Genomic DNA, 5,813 nt, shown 5'->3' with positions numbered 1-5,813 from the left:
TTCTTGCGTTCACAGCTCCATTCACTATATCCAAATGGCAAAATGATAATATGTAAACGGAAATAGTAACAGTGAATTACAATTAAAATCGATGATCGACAAATAAATCGATAGCAACCGGAATACCAACATGGAAAGCAAAAACAATACGAACTTACGCATCAACGTAATACGTTTCGTAGCTGGAGCAAGTTGTGTGTAATCAAAGAACACTGTACTATAGGATCCAGTAGAATGAAGCGACGCTGTTGTTATGACACTGATCCCTTCTGATCCCATATTTGGAGGGTGGATTTGCTCTGTCTAGCCATCTTGATTTGGGTTTGTGATTTTCCTAACTCGTTTTAGACAATCGCTTCTTCATGGAGGTTGGCTGAGTGGTTCTAGGCGCTTCAGTCTGGAATCGTGCGACCGCTACGGTCGCAGGTTCGAATTCTGCCTCGGGCATGGATGTGTGTGACGTCCTTAGGTTAGTCAAGTTTAAGTAGTTCCAAGTTCTAGGGGACTGATGACCTCAGATGTTAAGTCCTAAGGTGCTCAGAGTCATTTTCTTCATGGAGGAGAAGGCCAACCATCCTTATAAAAGCTTCTATATTCTCTCTCTCTCTCTCTCTCTGCGTGTGTGTGCGCGTGAGTGCGCGTCTGTGCGTGTGTGTGTGTGTGTGCGCGTGTGTGTGCATGCGTGTGTGTACGTGTATGTGCGTTTGTGTGCGTGTGTGTGTGTGTGGGTGGGTGGGTGGGTGGCTGGCTGTTTGTGATTTGACTGGGAAACATTGCAACTCTTTCACCGTGTGAAATCTCATATTTGAAGATCTGAAGAAAGAGGTGTGGACGTCGGTTTCAGTTGAAACAGGAAGTGAAACAAACGTGTGAATTGCTAAGGGACCACACTGCTGTCATAGGTCCCTAGCCGTACACTTTACCTTTAACTTACGCTAAGGACAACACAACACCCATACCCGCCGGAGGACTCTAACCGTGGCAAGACGACCGAGACCGCGCGACTACCCCGCGCGGCGGAAGTGAAACAATGTGCGCGGCTGTGGATCCGTCAGCGACCGACCGCGTTCTACAAAACAGGAATTGATCGTCTCATCTCCCAGTGGGGTAATTGTCTTAACGCATGTGGTGATTACTTTTGAATGGAAGTGTTCCACGGTCCTGTTAGGTTTTCATTTGACTGCCCCTTATAAATAAATCAAGAGGGAGCAGTAAGGATGTAAGAGTGTCAGGGGACACTCTGCCTTGCCTGGACACAATGTAACTTTTTTCTTTCCTTTTCCTTTCAGCTAGCGACTTTTGTAACGTAATGCGAATGTATTACGAATGAATATTCAAAAACATTATAAGATACTTTTTTCTTTGATACGCACACAATGGAGTCCGCAGCCGTCAGTCAATCATCCCTGCCTCTAGACCGCGGGGTCTCGGGTTCGATTGCCAGCCAGCTAGAGGATTTCCTAGATACTGGATGTTTGTGTTGTCCTCATCATTTCATCTGACCTTCGTCCGCAGCTCGTGGTCTCGCGGTCGCGTTCTCGCTTCGCGAGCGCGAGGTCCCGGGTTCGATTCCCGGCGGGGTCAGGGAATTTCACCTGCCTCGCGATGACTGGGTATTTGTGTTGTCATTTCCTCATCATTCATGAATGTGGCGAGATTGGACTGAGCAAAGGTTGGGAATTTGATGGGCACTGATAACAGCGCAGTTGAGCGCCCCACAAACCAAACATCATCATCGTCATTATCGTATGACCTTCATCGATGCGCAAGCCACCGGAATGGCTTCACATAGAAAGACATGCACCAGGCGGCCGATCAATCATAGATGGGTTCCCTTAAGTCAATAATGCCATATCATTACCTCATTAGACGTAGGAGTCACCCTCTGGATGAAACAGCACACGGTTGGAAATCAGAATAACTGCCAACAGAGAATAGCAGCGGAACCAGAGAGAATAAGTCAGAGAAGCTGAATTTTCGACTTTACGAGGAACAACGGTGCGCTCAAGAAATTTTTTTTAACAAATATTGTTGTTTGGTTCAGGGACAGAAATGGACTTTTATAATCACAATACACTGATTCAAAAAATCACAATACCAAGGAGGAGTTGTGCGACATAAACGAATGCTGGTAGGCGAGTTTCTACATCAGAAAAATGATATCTTTTCGGTTTTTGTGCCAGTCGCATTAAGAGAGGTGCTAATAGCGACACGATGAAGACGCAAATCAGGTTTGCTTTAAATACTCGCTGTAGCGGTCGCGAGCGTTACTTGCCTTCGACATTGGAAGTGGAGAGTTAATGTTCGTTAAGAATGCCTTTAAGGGGACAAAGACGCCATTATCAACACCTCACCGAATTTTAACGAGGTCTGTAATGGATCTGTGAGAAGCTGGATGCTCGTTCTGCGATATTGCTGGAAGACTTGGCGGGAATGTGGCCGCTGTACATGACTGGTGATCATGGTCGCGAGAAGACCGGGCTCCAGACAGCCACGCGGCTCTACCGAGAACGAAGACCATCTTGTTCGGCTTACGGCTCTGTCGTATCGTACAGCATCTGCAGCAGCAGTTTTAGCAGTAGTCGGCACCACATTGACACAATGTGCTGTTACTGGTGTACCCCCAACATGCTGTGCAGTGTCGACATGTTGCCTTGGGCTGAAAGATTACCAGATCTGCCTCCATTTGAGCACGTATGGAGCATCATCCGACGACGACTGAAGCGTTATTCCTTTATTGACTGACCAAGTGTAACAGCCATGGAACCCCATCCCACAAATTGACATACGGTACCTGTACAACACATTGCATTCACATTTGCTAGCTTGCGTTCAACATTCCGGCGGTTACACCGGTTTTTAATGTACCAGCGTTTCACAGTTACAATGGCTTACCTGCGCTTACATTAACCTGTAATCCTACAACGTTAATGAATTAAATATGTTACCTAGACAAGTGTATTCTCGAAATTTCGTTTCCCTATATTGCACTCTGTCTTCAGGCCCATCGGGACCGTCCGACGGCCGTATCATCCTCAACTGAGGATGCGGATAGGAGGGGCGTGTGGTCAGCACACCGCTCACCCTGTCGGTAAAATGGTTTTCTTTGACCGGAGCCGCTACTATTCCGTCGAGCAGCTCCTCAATTGGCGTCACGAGGCTGAGAGCACCCCTAAAAATGGCAGCAGCTCATGGCGTCCCGGATGGTCATCCACCCAAGTGCCGGCCACGCCCGACAGCGCTTAACTTCGGTTATCCGACGGGAACCGGTGTATCCACTGCGGCAAGGCCGTTGCCCGTTTCCTATATTAATTATTTTTTAATGCTGCAATTTTTTCCCGCCATTGCATTATAACAAAAACTGAACAAAGTGAAAGGATAATGGGTAATGTGAAAATGTTAAAATCGTGTTCTAGATTTACTTTATTGCCTTATATGTGAATTTTTTTTAAAAAAAGCTTCATTATTCTTAGGAATAAATGTCAAACTATATGTATATTAATGTTGTTTTAATACGGATCCATCTAGCAATTAGTGCATCTAACATACCAGTATCACTGTTCAACATGGGTTCTATTTCTGATATTAAAGTATGTGCTTCCAGACCATTTTACCGTGGGAAATTCAAATATGTAAACAAAATACCGTTGTCAGGGATACTTTTTATATATATATATATATATATATATATATATATATATATATATATATATATATTCACAATTCATGGCAAACACAGAGACGTTATAGAGAAATACGGGTATGTTCCCGCATTTAGTAGTGATAGAACATGATAATTTCTTGTGCAACAGCAGATGGGATGAATCAGACATCATTAGGTTATCCCCTGCCACACCTATGTCATTAAGACCACCTGAAACATCTCATTAACTTGAACGGCGACAGCCGGTCGCTGCCTCGGCAGTAAAGCTTCACGCCTCCTATGGGCAGGTGCATCGACTTTACAACAGTGGTGTTTCCCCGCAATTTGTGTCAGTCTTAACGAGTGGGTGTTTTGGCTGACAAGTAACTGTCTGTCATATTTCTGAGCACGGTTGAATTTTTTAGTTCCTGTGTGTAAACTGATTGAGCCTGGTGCTGAAGGTAAAACGACTGCTTGTTTTTACTCAGCAGCGTTCCTCTAGTTCCCTACTATTAATTTAATACAGGTGTATTACCAAAGTGGTATTTTTAAATTTGCAGAAATGCCACGTCGTCGTGGATGTCGATATAAGCCGGACAACTTCTGCTACATCTGTGGGAAATTCACTTTTGCCAGAAATAGGAAGAAAATTTCTTCAGTCATAAAGAAAGCATACAAACATTACTTTGGAGCAGAGGTAGGAGACCAAGATAAAGAATGGGCACCACATTTCTGTTGTGCTACATGTTACTGCAAACTAATTCAGTGGTGGAAAGGTAAAGAGAATGTGGCGTTGTTTGTTGTTCCCATGGTGTGGAGGGAGCCTAAGGACCATGTTACTGATTGTTATTCCTGTCTAGCAAAAATTCAGGGTTTTACAAACGAGAAGTCCAAGAGGCACATTGTTTACCCAGATCTGCCTTCAGCGAGAATGCCAGTGCAGCATTCCTACAACCTTCCAGTACCTTCAAGAGCTCGAGGTCAAATTCCGAGTGACAGTGAAATAAGTAGTACTGAAGAAATCACAGATAGTGATTCTTTATATCACTGCACAAGTGAGTCATCGCCACATTTGTTAACACAGGCAGATTTAAATGATTTAGTACGTGATATAGGACTAAGTAAACAAAAGGCGCAGCTGCTTGGTTCACGATTACAAGAGTATAATCTACTGCACCAGAGTGTTCAGGCACAGAGAACATGCCTTTATTTCTTATTTTTCAACTGACGAAGCACTGACATTTTGCAATGACGTTGCTGGCCCACAAATCAGGGAGCTGCAGAAAGATGCAAATTTTGAAGCACGTTTAACTGATAAAGAAAAAACCGCATGGGACTGTTTCAAGATGGTGTCGGGAAACTTCCTAGGAAGAAGAAGAGCTACTAACTACAAAGTAATGGTAAAGGATATGATCAAAGCATATCAGGATTTGGGGTGCAATATGTCTTTGAAGGTACATATGATGGACTCTCATCTGGACTACTTCACAGAGAGTTGTAGTGACGTATCGGATGAACATGGGGAAAGATTCCATAACGACATTTCTACCATAGAAAGGCGCTATGAAGGGTAGTGGGTAACTTCTACGTTAGCAGATTATTGCTGGAATATCATTCGAGAGAAGAAAGATTCACAATACAAGAGAAAAAAGTGATGTGCATTACCAGGCAGTGACTCATTGTTTGTCAATTTTCTTTAATTTCTCATGACAAATAAATGCTTCAAAGTGTATACACAAAGGTTACTGTGTGATTAACTTATAACATCATAAAGATGCGCATGTGTTTGCCGAATTTCACCTCACGTTTGTTGCACTATATCAGAAACTGAAAAGAGAAATAAAATTGCGATTACTCATAAACTATCCCTGACAGAAAAAAAAAACCAAAAAAACTTTTCAATTCAGCACTCAAAATACAACTAGGATCACAGTATTTTTATCAGAAATAGAAAAAAAGGTTTTTTTTGTAGAACAGTGATATTTTGCACTTTATTATTATTTACTTATTTTCGTTACAGCCATCTATGGGCTACGTTTACGCTATTTCCCTCACTTTTTCAAGTTCTCTTCCTTCCTCTTTCGCCAGTACTCCTTCATCCGTTGGCTCACTCCTGCATGTTCTTCTGCCGAGAATACTCTGTTCTTCCTCGTTTTCTCCTCGAAGAAAT

The 5,813-nt window shown here is 43.2% G+C and overlaps 1 pseudogene; it reads right to left on the bottom strand.

Annotated features, from left to right (window-relative positions):
• Window positions 1-3,179: 3,179 nt before the first annotated feature.
• Window positions 3,180-3,297, bottom strand: LOC124551554 (annotated as a pseudogene).
• Window positions 3,298-5,813: the final 2,516 nt, after the last annotated feature.

This window comes from Schistocerca americana, chromosome 9, assembly GCF_021461395.2.
Source record: "Schistocerca americana isolate TAMUIC-IGC-003095 chromosome 9, iqSchAmer2.1, whole genome shotgun sequence".
NCBI lineage: Eukaryota > Metazoa > Arthropoda > Insecta > Orthoptera > Acrididae > Schistocerca > Schistocerca americana.
Note: the sequence above shows the minus strand (reverse complement) of the source record. Positions and strands in the feature narration are given on the sequence as shown.